This window comes from Alexandromys fortis, unplaced genomic scaffold (genome assembly GCF_014885135.2).
Source record: "Alexandromys fortis isolate MF-2015 unplaced genomic scaffold, M_Fortis_MF-2015_v1.1 scaffold_75, whole genome shotgun sequence".
NCBI classification, from domain to species: Eukaryota; Metazoa; Chordata; class Mammalia; order Rodentia; family Cricetidae; genus Alexandromys; species Alexandromys fortis.
Genome location: NW_026067956.1, coordinates 5370777 through 5387969, shown reverse-complemented (window position 1 = coordinate 5387969; position 17193 = coordinate 5370777).

The window sequence follows — 17193 nt, the reverse complement described above, 5'->3', positions numbered from 1 at the left end:
GGAAGGGAAGGGATTTAGGGAAGGGAAGGGAAGGGAAGGGAAGGGAAGGGAAGGGAAGGGAAGGGAAGGGAAGGGATTTAGGAAAGGGAAGGGAAGGGAAGGGAAGGGAAGAAGGGAAGGGATGGGATGGGATTTAGGAAAGGGAAGGGAAGGGAAGGGAAGAAGGGAAGGGATGGGATGGGATTTAGGAAAGGGGAGGGTCCTGGGATCCTGTAAGATGTCTCCGGGAGTCCACTTGCTTCTCTGAGGCTGTCATTTCACTATCCCAGTGCTTTGGTCTTTTCTGCACACAATTCCGTGTCCATCCCACAGAACAAAATTAATTTTTTGAAATTCACACAGCAGAGACTAGGAAATGTACAGCCTCCTAGAATGTGAGTTTATTATTGTTTTTCTCTGTGTGGGATTTTGTGGAGGAATGAGCACCACTGTTTTGTTCTAGAGAGAAGTGCTTGGTAGCGTTTCCCTCGCACACCCCAAACTGGCTTAGATGTTAAAATTTGGTGGCTTTAATCGTTTTAAAAAAAATTAGCTAGCAGTGATTCAATTAAAAGTAGAATAAAAACAACAGATATGCTGGAGGCTTGTCTCTCAGTGGCTCTAGGTCCTGCCAAACTGGCAGGGCTAATAAGCATGGTAGCCTGCGTCGCAGGAGGTGGGCTCCAGAAAGAACAGAGAGCTCTCAGAAGATCCCGTGGTCCCTCTGTCTGTGCAACCTGTCTGGTATGCCGTTGTCACCTGGGCTTTACCGATGATTATGCTCATTCTGCCTAATGGACACACTTTCCCCCCTACTCCTTAGGGTGACAGGCTTCAGAAGGTAATGTTTGGTGGCTGGTAATATTTCTGTGTGCTTGTCCAATTGATGAAACATTTCCTACAGCTGACCGGGACCCACAGTTTCTACCAGTCTCAAAAGCAGGCTAGTGTAGGTCATGTCTAGCTTCTTAAAGGATCCCAACACTTTCAAAATCCCATTTGCAGCATCATTATGAACCATCTTCAGATGAACCAGGTTAACCGGGGCCATCCACGCTTACATCTTGACACGGCTCCTCTTATCTGGAGAGAAATTAAAGGATCTCTTTTCCTGAGTGTTCGTTCCAGCTGTTTTAAAGCCTGGGAAACCGAGCCTTTAAGGGTGCGGGAGACATGCCTGACCTTTGCGAAGTCTCTTTGTCCTCCGAGAATGAACCAGAAGGAGCCTTCAGAGCTTCCCATCAGCAGTCTCCATGGCCTCCAGCAGCTTACCTCATTTTACAAAGCCAATGGGATTTTCTCCATGGGGAGGAACAGATGGGACCCTGTAGAAGGCAGGGCAGGTAGTGAAACCGGAGGGAGGAGTCTCTGGGCCCTAATTGTTACTGAATGGAAAACAAAGAAGGCAGATGTCCTGAACATTCACTGTGTCCCATCCAAAACACGAGCCAGAGATGAGACTGGCTCCCTGAGTCACTGAACTCAGAAAGAAGTCAGGCCAAGTAGACCAGGAGTGTTCAAGTGGAGCTCAAACTCAGAACATTCCAAAAGTAGTAAGGCCTGGGTATCATTGCGAAACATCATATGATCCATGCCAAATCCTGTGCTTCTGTCATTCTTCCTGGGTCCCATCCGGTTTGTCACATGTTAGCCCTTTAAATGATGCTGTCAGTAGGTTAGTTCTGGGTCCCATCTAATTTTGGCATGTTTGGGTTTAAGTAGCTCATAAAACAGCAAATAAAAAGCAAACTGAGCTTACCCCACTACAGGAGGCAGCCTTCGCAACTGCAGCTCTGCAGCAGAAATGGTCTTTGCCCCTGTGTACCCCAACTCTGGGCAGGATGACAGTGGCCCCTGAGCAGCCCGGGGAATGGGGAGGAGGGAAGCAGGGATTGGTCTTCAGCTCCTTTCAGCCTAAACTCTCTGAAACTTGACCTCCCAACCACATGACAGGCATTCCTGGAACTCTAGAATCATCTGAAATATTTGAGATCAGATGGAAGATTCCCCCAAACAATACGGTCGCCATAGGTCACTGCTTGATGGCATTCAGTTGTCAACTGTAGGGCAAGAGAGAGGCCAGACCCCAATCCAAACTTGTGACTTGAGGCCCCAGCACAGCCTGGGTGTCCTTCCCCACAGGTCTCCCGGTGACTTCCCTCGTACAGGGTCACTCAAAGTCCCCCCCCCCCCCGCTCCTGTGTGCTCAGTCTCGTGATTCCTATACAGATGCACCTGACTTAATATGGTGAAAGAGCCCAACAACCCACCATAAACTAAGGTAGCTTCAGTGGAAAATGGATTTAACATACATAGCCTGCCCAGCATCCTTGCTTAGCCTGGTCCACCTTAAATGCTCTCAGGATACTTCAGTGGCCTACAAGAAATTTATTTTATAATATGGTGTCGAATGTAGTTTGTTGAATAGGTTTTCCAGCCTACCCTCCGTGGCCGGCTGGAGAGCCATGTTCACATTGTCAGTCCTAGGAGCCAGTGTCATTTCCTTTATAGCACTCACGGGTACCAAAAGTGCCTATTTGTCAGCTTCAGAGCCGATTATGTCTCCTCTGCATCCAAGTCCAGTTGTGCTTGTTAACGTGGCGGGGCCATGCAGAAGGATTTACCAAAGACTCCCTGTGCGCTAGCCCTCAGCTCCCACAAGCCCACAGCAAGCATGCTTTCACACAGCATCTGGGGTGGGGAACAACTGGGGAGCAGGGGGCCAGCAGTCCCAGGAGGTTAGTGGAATGTGTGGACAGCAGGCATGCTGTTTCCTAAGCCCAGTTTGTTTATCAACTCTTTAGGGGAAGATGGAGCCCTTCTCCTTTGCCTTTCTCCTATAAGGACTGGAGCTTATAGACTCTCCCGGGGAAATTGCCACCCTCTTAAGTGGTCCTTTCAAGATGGCTTGCCTTGCTGAGGCGCCTTACTCCCCTTGACACAGTGACTTCACTTTGGGGAAGCCTTCATGGAGTAAAGGCAGTTACAGGAAATGGTTGAGGGAAGTCACATGACAGGTGTCTTCAAAGAGGCCATGAGACACGGAGCTGATCCTTCTTCCTCATGAACCTGGAACTCGTATCAGATCGGGGCAAGAGCTAGTGTGGCTGCCAGGGCCTGCAGCATCCCGAGCCTTCACAGCATCCACTCGAGCCCAAAGCACATGCCCACCCTCCTCACAGATCACCACCCATCCGGAGTGGCAGCAGCTCAGCTTCCAGCTTACAGAGCACCCAGCAGGTGGAAGTGTCCTGGGGAGCAGGGTGGAGGTTTCTCGGTGATGTACGACTGGCCATGGTAGAGCCCCATTCTGTGTCCCTCCGACATCACTGTCATTGTCAGTGGTGGAAGAGTACTGCCCAGGAGGTACAGAGGAGCTGCTGGGAAGGGTGCAGGGAGTCTGGCTTGCTGGTTCTGATGCTCCAAGAGGTTATTATGGCCAGGAACACAGGCACACCCAGATACTGTCCTGACCCAGAAGTCTCCATGTAGAGGGTCCAGAAGGAACACTTCCCATCCCCAGATACTGAGACATTGTTATTTGCTGAGCTACAACACACCCTGGAACCAGCTGGAAGCGTGCAGTTGGAGCCTGAGGGGAGGGCCGTGTTCTCAAGCTCTCCTGCTAATTTTCTGCCAGCTGGACAGAAGCAAGGGACAATGTTTATGGTCGAGTGCTGAAAGAGAGACTGCCTGGTCCCCTAAGAACCACCACTGTGATGAAGACACTGGGAGATGAAAAACCCAGACCTGTGAGCACAGGATTCCTATCTACTGGGACTCTGGACCAAATCCCAGCTGATGTCCTGTTTCTGAGTAACTGTGTCCCCATCCTCAGGGACCTGGAACACTTATTCTTCATACCTTAGTTACTTTAGGAATGAAGAGCACTCTCTCTCTCTCTCTCTCTCTCTCTCTCTCTCTCTCTCTCTCTCACACACACACACACACACACACACACACACGTACGCGCACACATGCACACTTTCACATGAGCTCATACACACAGAGAGACAATGTACATATGTATGAATTTTGAGACAGGATTCTAGTCTGCTTTCCATGGCAGTGGTAAACACCACGACCAAACGAACTTTGGATTTATTCCTCTTACAACTCCTGGGTCACAATCCATTGCTGAGGGAAGTCAGGGCAAGAACGCAAAGCAGAAGTCAGGGGGCAGAAACTGTGGGGAGATGCCTGTGGCTAGCTCACTCTGGCTTGTCCGGGTGTTCTTACACTACCCAGGCCCACCTGCCATGGGGTAGTAGCACTCAGTGGGCCAGACCCTCCCATATCAACCATCAAACAAGATAATGCTGTAGACAGGGTCAGTCTGATCCAGGCAGTACTTTAGTTCCTTCTCCCCAGATAGGTGTGTCAAGTTGTCAATAAAAACTTACCAGTGCAAACAATCTCACAGACCCCAGGCTACCTCAAACCTCCAAAGTAGCCAAGGACAACCTTGAACTTCTGATTCTCCAGACTTCATCTTCCAAGTGGGATTTTAGGCATGAGCCACCGCATCTGGTTTTATGTGGTGCTGGGATTAAATCTAGGGATTCATGCATGGGAGCCAAGCTCCTTACCAGATGAGCCACATCTCCAGCTGAGTTTTACATATTTTTAAGAAGCACTACGAAGCAAATACACTCAGCTAAAAGTGGTAGTTCCTGGTCTCTTATCTAATGGTGCCGAGTTTCAGTTTTAAAAGAAGAGCCCCGGAGGTGGGCTGAAAGGACCAGAGTTAGCAGCGGATATCCCAAGACCAAGCTCTCAGCGCAAAGGAGGTTAATTTGCCCCGTGGGATAAAGTGCAGGGAATAAGAGACAAAGACAGGAGACAGAAGATGAGGGAGAATGGAAAAGGAACAAGGGAGAGGGGCAAGGGGTTATTTGCCCTGAGGGACAAAGGACATCCTCTGGATAGAGAGGAGACAGACATGGCACACATGGTACATAGGCAAATGGCATTTTATAAAGGAAAAGAGGAAATCCCTGTATTAGAATGAGCTGTTCAATTTTGATTGGACAGGTTAGTTGGGGTAGCCAAAAGAGGGCTTTTGATTGCTAGACTTCAACGCTTTGATAGCTGGACCCTGGTGGTCAGCCTTAGGAGGAGGAAGTGGCCAGATAAAGAAATAGACCTTGGTGGCTAGCGTCAGGAATCTAACTGTTTAGCAAGGCAGAGGGAATGCAGGAAGGGGAAAGGCCTCCCAGAGCCCTGTTTGCCACCCTGGGGCCATGAACAGTGCTGATGGCTACACATTAGGAAAGTGTTTAACAACCCTGAGTTGTCCATATGATACTCGGTAAGGCTAAACTAAGTGAACCTTACTGCCTGAAAAAAAAAAAATGAAGGACCATCAGTGGCAGGCTAGGGCTTTAGCTAGGCGGTTTAGTGCTTGCTAGCACACACTGGGCCCGGGTTTCACCCCACCCACTCCCCAAAAGAAAATTAGTGGTTTCTTCTTTACGGAAGAGACTTGCTGAGACACGTGGCCGTAGTGTAGGGATGACATTCCTGAATCTTATTTGTCCCACGTCCTGTGATCTCCTGGACTATAACTGACCACTTGGAGTATTGAGCTCTGGTGAAGGACTTCATGAGTCCTCCGATGTCAGCTGTAGGTGGCCGGGGTGGGGCTCAGCGGTAGCTGTGCCAGACTGGGCTCCCTCCCCAGCACCACAAACAATAAAGCGTCCTCCCCCTTTTCTTTGATGGCTAATTTTACCATCGTGTGGTGATATTATATTTTTGGAGAGCTCTTGTTTCCTCCTCAGCTGTCATAGGATCTGCTTATTTTGAGCCAAGTAACTCAACGCTGACATTTGTTTTTTGTTTGTTCTTTTGGCCACAAGTAAACACACGCTTAAGCAATAGCTTCCTTCTGCTGTTGAATTATGCAATCTAGAAATACCAGAGGGCTTTAATTTTAGTTTTTGTAGACTATGTAATTGCAAAATACTTTCACATACAATGTTGAAAAGTGATAGAATTTTAAGTGTGTGTATGTGGGGGGGGGGGATATTTCTCATTGAATGCACTTCCTCGTGTCCTCAACTGGCCTCCTGCCACCTGGTCCCACTCAAGGCTGAAGGAATTCCTCCAGGTGCTCTGCACACAGGACAGAAGTGACAACCAATCCCTGGAATCTGAAGAGTACAGTTGGCTCTAGGCATCTAGTGGGGGGTGGGGGGGCTGGTACCGCTTAGCAAGGGCACAGACACCTGAGTTCCTCACATAGAACGCGGCAGGGTTTGCCTAGAAGCTACATACAGCCTCCTGGCTACACAGGTAACACCAGCACGGCACAGATGTGGCCCAGACACTCACCATGTGGCATGTGCATCTGTTCAGGGCAGAAATGGTTCCATAGGAATACTCTGTCTGCAACTGGCTGGACCTGGCGTGTGGAACGCACGTGCAGAGAGACTACCTTTTTGTGCTTTGCCAGGTTGACAAACAAACCCTCAGAAGCACTTGGGGAGGTAGGTGCTGTGTGAGGAAATGGTTTTGTTTTTATGTATACGAGTGTTTCCTCACATGAATGTGTGCCACAGAGACCAGAACAGGACTTCGGGTCACTTGGAACTGGAGTTACAGAGAGTTGTGAGCCACCTTGTGGGTGCTGAGAACCAAACCTGGGTCCTCTGGAAGAGCATTCAGTGCTCTTAACCACCAAGCCATCTCTCCAACCTGAGATACAGGTAGGTTTTAATCCTATTTTATGGATGAGGTAGCTGGGGCCCAGCGAAGTCAAATGGCCTTTAAGGGAGGAGGGGCATGCGGTTTCCAGCTCAGTGTGGGTCCAGTATCTGTGGAGTTCATGCCCATGTTGGATTTCATGCCCAGAAATGCTGTGACCTGTGCTTTGGGGCCCTTCTCCCTCCTGCATTCCTCTGCCTGGGTGGCCTGGGCACCTGATCCCTCCTGTTAACTTCCCATTCACACCAGGGTGGCCGCACTTCTCATTGCCTTCTGGGGTCAGAGGGTCAGAGACCTGGAAATCAACTCTCATTCCCATTGCCACCCCCATGGCCTGCTAAGGTCAATCCTCAGTGCAGGTGTTTACACAGAGGGACTCTATCAGGACCAACCTGATGCCAGGAATACTCTTTTTTTTTTTTTCCCCTCTCTCTGCAACCCACCTGTAACTGCCTGTCTGGGGCTGACATCACCATGCAGGTGATGGTCACCTGACATCAGTCTGACTCCTGGTGGGTGACTTCAGGAACTATGGGGCAAGATTTCCTGGCTCCTCTCCCCATCCCATCAGGCCCACCTGTGCCACTCTCCTCTCTGACCCTCCGACTTGCCATTCTGTCTTCTGTTGCGTTCTGCTCTTCTCTCTACTGGGAAGGAGATACATCTCAGGTAGTCATAGGAAGAGCAGGTGAGCCGAGCGTGTTGACAGGAGAAATGGCCCCAATCACAAAATGTCCCCCAGAAGCAGGATCTTGGTGAGTGAGGCTGGGAAGAGAATTGGAGCCTTTCTATTCCCATATAGTGCACAACAGCGGCAGATGGTGAAGACACGTCCCCTTTCCGTGGTGCACACCCTGGGTCCACAGAGGACATTATCACCCATTGTAGAGGTGCCGTCACATGGACCTGAGGCTTCCCTGGTGTCCCCTGTGGCTTTGCTGCCTTTTTGTCCAGATCTGCAGGCCTCATTGTCACGATCTCCTTTGCCCAAGTGCTACCTCCCCAGCCACCCACCACTCACCAGGCTTTGTTAGCTACGTCTGAAGCCAGGTGCCCATGCCAGTCCCTCTGTGATCACTCTCGCCAGTTCCCGCCAATCCACATGTTCTGCTCTTTCTGAGGGCCATGGCTGGGGTTCCCTGGGGCTCAGGGGGAGTCCTCCAGCTGGCTTAGACCATGGTTTGCTGTTTCAGCTACATACTTCAGAATGCTTCGTGTTTCATGCGGCTGCTCCAGCCAGATCGGATTGCACACTCCTGTATTTCCTGCCTTTCCTCTCTCCCCTGGGGCCTCTCTACGTTTGTGTGTCCAGTGCTTTATCTCCCTGGCGTTAATAACTGTTTTGGGTTTGTATCCTCCTTAGGGTAAATAGTTCTCATTTTTTCCACACTGGACCTCCTCTTGCTTCTTCTAGTATTAGACTCTGAACAAGAGGCCGATTAGTTTCAGTTGATGGTCAGCTGCCCACCCCAGTCCTCTCAAGAGGGAGGCGACTATCCCAAAGATAATTAACATGGGGCTGAGGGCTTCCTGTTGTCTCCTGTCTCACAGTGGGTGAGGCCTTACTCAAGAGGTCCAGGTTCTGCCCGCTGAGGCTGGTGAAAGCATTGAGATGTGTGGCCCCGAATACTTCTGAGACTGTAGTGACTTCCCTGTGTTCTTCTTGACAAAACATTGTGGTATTGCTTGGAGACTTGAGCCTCATCACCCAGTTATCTCGTTACACATATGCAGCAGTGGCTAAGTCTGAAAAACAACGTATCTCCTTTACAGGATGTAAGTTGTTATTATATTAAGTGATTACCTTAGTCCATTCTCTGTTGTTACAACAAAATACTCCAGGCTGGATGCTTTATACAGAGGTTTGCCAATCTCAGTTTTCTGAGGTGTGAAGGGTGTGGTGTTGGCATTCCTACGGATGGATACTAGCCATTTATCTCAAGACCCCGAGGTCTTTGGATTCAGGCACAGATGGGCCTCAGGAGGCTTGGAACATCGTTCCTGGTCCAGGGGCAGCCTTTCATCCCCAGTATCTCATCTGACCTGGACGATAGTTTACAAGTGGTTCTACCTAAGGGTGTCATCTCTCAGCAAACTGACCTCAGAACCACTCATCCCTGGGTGCAGGTGCTCCAGGGAGACATCACCTCTACAGGACAATTGGGGCTGAACACCTACAGTGATGGCAGTACCTGGCGACACCCCAAAGATCTGCCCCTGTGTTGGTTTTTGAGGTAGTAGGTCACAGGGTCAGTGATGATGACCCTGTGAAAATGGTTGTGTCCTTTCCAGGTCTCGATCTTCCCACAACAGCATTAGGATAATGTCCTTTCCAACCTAGATTTATTCTGTAAGTCTAAAGTAGTGGGGCGGGAGGGATACTCCTTCATCTTCCCCCAGAATTTGGTGGATTTTCAAAAAATTCTCAAATTGGCTGCATTTTGAGCATCCCTAACCTGGAAACCAAAATTTTCAAAAGCTCCAAAATCCAAAACTTTTTTTAATTCTGCAGTGACACCCCCAGTAGAAACTCCATGTCTCATGTCAGTTACAGTTCATACCCACACACGCTACAAACATAGCATAGAATTTTACCGTCTTAGTTATGGTTTCTGTTGCTGTGAAGAGATACCATGACCATGGCAAGTCTTATAAAGGAAAACATTTAACTGAGGTAGTTCACTTCAGTTTCAGAAGTTCAGTCCATTATCATGATGGCAGAGATCATGGCGGTGTGCAGGCAGACACGGTGCTGGCTGCATCTTGGTCAGAAGGTAACAGAAAGTGGGCTGTGACACTGAGTGAAGCTTAAGCAAAAGAGGCCTCAAAGCCTGCCCCCACTGTGACACACTTCCTTCAACAAGGCCACACCTACTTCAGCAAGGCCACACCTCCCAAGAGGACCACTCCCTATGAGTTTATGGGGATCAATAACTTTCAAACTATCATAGTCACCATCAGACTGTGTGCACATATTTCATGTGAAATACAGGCAAGCACCATATTTGAGTTCCCCAGGTATCTTATTATACATATGCAAACATTCCAAAATTCAAACAAAATCAAACAAACAAACAAAAAAAAACCCAAATTCCAAATACTCCTGGTCTTAAGCATTTCAGATTGTCAACAGTCTGCCAGTCCTTTCTCTAAGTACCAATCTTGGTGGTTTTGAAAATGAATGGTCTGAAACCTTGTAAGGTGCAAAAAAGACAAGATTCCTAGGCTCCCTTGGTCATTCTGTGCAGGTTCCCTGTTTTCTATACCCTTCCAATTTCTTCTTCTGTTGTTGCTCCGTCAGCAGTCATGGCTGTCCTTGGGGCTTCTTGTTGTTTGTAGGATGAGGAAAGAAGGACCCAGCGCCAAGATGATCAAGGATCTATGGGTAACAAAAGAGATTCTGGCCTGAGACCTAGCTACAGTCATGTCATCAAGTTCTCCCAGCTCCAGGGACTCTTCAGCATCCTTAAATCTGCTTCCTGCTGCTTTTGCTCACCTAGAAACTATTGAGTTGAGTTAATTGAAAGACGTGTTCCTCCTTATTTCGAAGTTACGGTGATCTGAGAAACTTTACAAAATTTCCAAACTTCGTGAAGTCAGAGCTCCCTAGGTAGGAGCGCAGAGCTCCTGGGGACAAGCTGTCCTACACTTGTAGTAACAAGCCAGGGGATGCAGGGGAGACCAAGGGTGAGTAGGGAAGTTAAAGCTGTAGTATTCCATCAGTGAGCGCCCTTTTGGGTTGTACACGTGTCCATCAGAGGCTACAGGAGGACACATGTTACACCTTGACACATACTTCCCTCCACGTCCCCCTTGTCCTGGTGTGCTGGCTAGTTTTATGTAATCTGACACAAGCTAGAGTCATTTGGGCAAAGGGACTGCCAATTAAGAAAATGCCTCCATAAGATCAGCCTGTAGGCAAACCTATAGTGTATTTTATTAGGTAGTGATTAATGTGGGAGGACCCATACCACTGTGGACAGTACCACCCTGGGCCTGTGGTCTTGGATGGCATAAAAAAGCAGGCCGAGCAAGCACGAGAAGCAGGCCAGTAAACAGCACCCCACATTGGCTTCTGATTCAGTTGCTGCCTTCAGGTGCCTGCCCTGGGTGAGTTTACACAAGTAAAACATTTGAGGGATCATCATTTGCAGTTAAGGAGAGACACTGAGTCTAGGAGTGTGGCAGAAGAGTCCCTGCATGAGGGCCATTGCACAGAGCTGTGCAAGTGCAATCAGGATTGCTTTGGAGACCCCAAGACATTAGAGGTGCCAGATCCATGGAATGTCTACCATGGAGAGCTGCTTACAGGGAGTGGGACCAGCCCAAGAGAGCAGAGTGGGTTGCAGTCAGCAGAGCTGGAAGGGCAGAGCCTTCTGAGCTATTTGACATCAGACCTGGAGCTTCAGGATCGGAGTTTTGTCCTGTTGCTTTCTGTCTTACTTTCATCCAGTATTTCCTCACTGTGTCTCTTTTCTCCTTTTCTGAATGGCAATGTGTATTCTGTGCATTGTACATTTAATGTGTATCATTTGATTTTGATTTCCCAGGGCGTTACAGGAAAGAGGTGCTATTTGTCTCAGAAGAGACTTTGGACTTTGAAAGGATGTTGAGGCCACAAAAGTGTGGGAATTTTGAAGTTTGATTAAATGCATTTTGCATTATGACATGGCTATGAGCCGGGGAGGGGGGGGGGGCGCAGGGAATGGAATGTGGTGACCTGAATGAAAAGAATCCCATATGCTCATATATTTGAAAGCTTGATCCTCAGTTAATGGAACTGTTTGGGAAGGATTAAGAGGTGTGAACTTGTTTGAGGATGTGTATTGCCAAAATGGACTTTGAGATTTCAGAAGAACTCATACCATTCCCCAATCTCTGTCTTTGTCTCTGCCTCTCTCTGTCTTTGTCTCTGCCTCTCTCTGTCTTTGTCTCTGCCTCTCTGTCTTTGTCTCTGCCTTGTGGTGGGGAGCAAGATGTGAGCTTTCAGCTATTCCTTTGCTCCACCATCATGGACTCCAACCTTCTAAAATCAAAAGTCAGATAAAAGTATTTCTTTTATAAGTTGCTGTGGTCATGGATGCTTTATCATAGCCAAGAAATCATGAAAGAAGTTTGATAGTCTAAATTTAATTCCTAGGACCCACATAAACATTGAAATAGAAAACTGACTCCACAAAGATGTCCTCTGAACTCTACACATAAACCTTGGTACAAGCTCTCACAGTAGACATACATCATAAACACACATGCATATGATAATAAATATTAAAGATAAATGAAAATACATAAATGTTATTGAGTGTTCTATAGATCACCCATTGACTCCAATAATCTCCCAGGTAAGGAAAGTTCTGGATGGTCTGTGCTAGCTAAATTATCCCTAAACAGATCAAGCTGGGTATGTGGCACACATCTGGACTATGCTTGGAAGGCAGAGGCAGAAGGACCACTACCCCCAACCATAATGAGACATCACATCTCAAAACGACAACAACAGATTTAAAAACCAAATAAGAAAACAAAGCCAATAGCTCTGGGAATGAAAGGAGACAGCTGAAAGCCTGGTCTTCACTGACTAGTTACTGAAACCTACTTCAGGGAACCACCCAAGGTGCAGAGGAAGGGTTGCTGATGGAAAGTTTTAAAAATTCAAGTATTTTAGCAAGGCTAGTTTGAAAGCAGTCATCAATCTCAAGGAATATGATGCCAACAGGGGGTCATGAAACTGCTACTTCCCTGATGTGGGAGTGTCATATATCAATCTGTTGATTTCATTGGTTAATTATAATAAACCAACTGCTTGGCCTCATAGCCTAGAACATAGGTGGGTGGAATAAACAGAATAGGATGCTGGGCGGAAGAGGAAGTGAGGTCAGACTCTGCTCTGCTTCCGGAGAGACCTGACAGCTCTGCTGGAGGAGAGACGCCATGCTCAGCCCTCCCAGGTAGACGTAATAGCTCTGTGCTCTGAGGCAGATGCATGAAGCTCAAACCCATGATGGACGGAGGCTAGACTCTTCCCGGTAAGCGCACCTTGGGGTGCTTACACACATCATTAGAAATGGGCTAGTCCAGGTGCGAGAATTAGCCTGTAAGGGTTAGAGTTCATGGGCCAAGCAGTTCTTAAATGAATACAGTTTGTGTGTTGTTATTTCGGGCATGAGCTAGCCAAGCGGCCCGGGTGTTGGGGACGCAGCCCCGCCGCTCTTTATTTCAACACTTCCCAGTCCGCTCATGTCTTGCAAGAGAAGCTCTGGGACCCTCCTGTAGCAGAGGTGTGACCTAATGAAATGAACTATATAAGGCCATGTGCCAGAACATACTGAAATCTGGCAGGTACAGTAGAAGATTCTGGAAATTCCTAGAACACTATATTGAGTTTCAAGATGATTGATGTGATCAATTGAACTTTACTCATAGACCTCACTGGGTTACAACTGGGTTACAAATTAACCTATAAAACATCAGACAGTATCCTCTCCAGCAAAAATGGGACAAACTGAGCTGCAGAACCCTTCACGGTGGTGGCAATGAGAGCAGGCAGCTGTTACTCTCATAGAGTATGACAGCTCTCCTGTGAGAATTTCACCATCTCTCAGCTCCTTTGCTCAGAGAGCTGGTGAATTTGTGGTTTTCCCAGAAGCCAAGCCAGTCTCTACCATGTTTAAAAAGCCTAGGTGGACTGCAGGTTTGGGTGTTTTGGAGAAACCCCATTGTCCTATCCCATAGTGCCACATCCTCCTAGAGACACCTGCTAGCAATGCATGCTGCCACTATAAAATAAATTCCGGAAATGTAAGCTCCTATTTCAAAATCTAAAAATGACCAAAGAGCCTGACTGAGGGGAAAGAAGAGATTAAAAAAGAAGCAAAGAAGGGCAAGGGAGGGGAAAGGCACCCAGGGGTCAGTGCTGTTGTGTGCACAATCTGCCCATCCGGTCTCTGGCAGATCAATCTCACTGACCTCTGGGGGGGGGGGCTGCAAGGGTTTTTTTTAAAAGTTATTTTATTCTTGTTTTATAAAACATGTATGTGCTAAAGTTTTGATAGTATGCATTGCAAGGTAATTTGAGTATCTCCCAGAAGTTGACACCGTGCAAAACATAGCCAGACCAACATCAGGATTTCAAATTGTCATAAATGGTGAGGGTAGACAAGGTTCTAACTGAAGGAGTTGGAATTTGGTGACACTTACTATGACTTCGTGTGACATGCATAGTAACTCTGTGTGACACTCATAGTGATTGTGTGTGTCTTCACAATAACTTTGTATCCTCACAGTGATGTTCTGTGGCACAATGACTATGTGCACCTCACGATGACTTTGTGTATACCCTCAAGATAACGTTTTGTATCCTTACAATGATACTGTATGACATAATGGCTGTGTATCCTTAGAATGACTTTGTGTGAATATGTGTGTGCTATACCCACAATGATTTTGTGCCCTTCAAAATGACTTTGTGTACCATCACAATGACAGTTCGCCCTCACAATGACCTGTTGACCCTTACAATGACTCAGTGTGCCCTCACAATAACTTATGTGCCCTTATAATAACCCTGTGTGTCTTCACAATGACTCTGTATGACCTTCAAAATGATACTGTGTACCCTTACAATGACCCTGTGTACCCTAATAATGAATTATGTACCCTAATAATGACTCCATGTGCACTTACACTTTGTGTCACATCACAATGCCTAAGTGTGTCTTCATACTATGTGTGACCTTCACAATGACTGTGTGTCCTTCTAAATGACTGAGTGCCTTCAGACTCTGTGTGCCTATACAATGACACTGTGTGACATTTACAATGATGTTGTGTGAGCTTTACAGTGACAGTGTATAGCCCTCACAATGACATATGCTACCATATTAACTCTATGTGACCCTCAATGATTTTATGTACTATCAAAATGATTCATGTAACCTTCACAATGACTCTATAACCCTCAGAGTGACTTGTATGTCCTCATAAGAACTCCGTGTCCCCTCACAAAGCCTCAGCATAACCTTCCATATTACTTTGTGTTCCCACTCAGTGACACGTTATTAGTGTGGCCCTAATAATGACTCTGTGTGACCCTCCTGGTGACTTTGTATGTCATCACAATGACTCTGTGCCTTCACAGTCACTATGTATGACCTTCACAATGACTGTGTGCCCTGTACAATGAAGGCAAGCCCTCACAATGACTTTGCATGGCCTCGCAATGACTTGTGTGCCTTCACGATGACCTTGTGCCCTCAAACAATGACTCTGTGTGCCTTTCTCAAGGAATCTGTGTGCCCTTCACAATGACTTCTGCGTGTCATAATGACTCTGAGTGTCCCTCACAGTGACTATGGACCCTCACAGTGAGTCTATGGACCCTCACAGTGACTATGGACCCTCACAATGACTATGTACCCTCACAGTGACTCTGGGTGGGCAGCACTGTGGCTTTGTGCAATAACTTGTGTGCCCTCATAGTGAATCTTTGTCTCCTCACAAAACCTCAGTGTAGCTTTCATAATGACTTTGCATGCCCTCCCAAGGATTCTATATGACCTTCACACTGTATGCCCTCACAATGCCTGTGTACCTTTACTATGACTTGGGTGCCCTGACAGTGACTTCATGTGACTTTCACAATTACTCTCTGTGATCTTCAGAAAGAATAGTGTTCCCTTACAATTGCATTGTCTCTTAATGAGTTTCTGTGCCTTCACAATGATTTTTTGCGGCCCACAAAGACTTTGTGTGACCTCACATTGATTTTATGTGTTCTTCACAGTGACTCTTTGTGATGCCCACAATGGTTTTGTGTGACTTCCACAATCACAAATTGTGCAATCAAAATCTGGACCCTCATAATGATGTTGTATGTCCATGAAATGACTCTATGAACCTCATGGAGATTTTGTGTGACCTTAATGACTTATTAGGTTACACACACACACACACACACACACACACACACATATATATGACATTTGCAATGCCTGTGTTAATTACTATCACAAGGATTTTTGGTGCCATCACAATGACTCTGTGTCCCTCTCAAAGACTGTGACTTCTAAAGCCATTCTGTATTATGTTCACACAGACTGATTGTCATGAACACAATGATTTGTTATGCTCTTATGATGACTATGCATGACCTCATATGTGCAGGAATGCACTCATGTTGATTCTGTGATCTTTGCATGATTCTAAGTGACCCTCACAATGAGATTATATGTCCTGAAATTGACTATGTGGCTTTCACCATGACTCTTTGTGATTCTAATAATCACCTGTGTGCCCTTGAAATGACATTGTATGACCCCACAGTGATTTAGTGGGCACCTGACATAGGCTTCATGCTCTCACAGTAACTTTGTGCTCTTTCACCATCACTTGGTATACCCTTCAGGATGATTCTTTGTGGCCCTCACAATGAGTTTGTGTCCTCACAGTGGCTTTGTGTGTTCTTCACTATGACTCTGTGATGCTCACAGTGATTTTGTGTGACCATCACAATGATATTTTATGCACTTGCAGTGACCTCTGAGCCATCATAATGAGTCTTTTTATCTACAAAATGAATGAGTGGCATCACAGTAACTCAGTGTGACCCTCACAATGACTCAGTGTGCCCTTACAATGTATTTGTTTGACTTTCACATTGACTTATGTGTGCACACAGTGAGTTTGTGCTCCTTCACAAGAACTTTGTGGCTACCGAACATTGACCTATTTGCCCTCACAATGACTTTGGCTTTCTTCACCTTAACTCTGTATGACCTTCACAACAATTCACTGTAAGGTTCACTGGACTTATTATTATGCTCACATAATTCTAAATGCTGTCACAATGAGTATGTGTGACCTTTACTCTAATACTGTGTAACTCTTTCCATGGCATTGTTTAATACTGTATAACTCTTTCCATGACATTTTCCTCACAATGACTCAGTGATTATCATGATGTGATCATACACCCACAAAATGACTCTATGTGACCTTCATAATGATTCTCTTGACCTTTATAATGACTTGCTTGCCCTCAAAATGATGTTTTATGACCTCAAATTACTTTCTGGGCCCCTAACATTGATGCTTGGGTCTTCACAATGACCTTGTATGCCCCCCACAATGATTCTTTGTTGCCCTCACCATGAGTCTGTGGTTGTAACAGTACTTTATGTGCCGTCACAGTGACAAACTCTTTCTTGGCACTTTGTACACCATTCACAGTGAATCTTTGTAAGCCACACTGTGACTTCAGGTGCTTTCACAATGACACTCAGTGTCATTCATGCCCTTATAATGTCTCTGTGTGACCATCTCCATTACTTTGTATACCCTCACAATGAGTTTGTGTGCCACAAAAATGACTCTATATATGACCTCCACAATGTCACTTTGTAACTTACATGATGACTTGTGTGCCCACAAATGACTTTGTATACATTCACAGTGACTCTGTGTGCTCTAACAATGACTCTGTGTGGTGTGGCTTCTTTGTGGATCCCC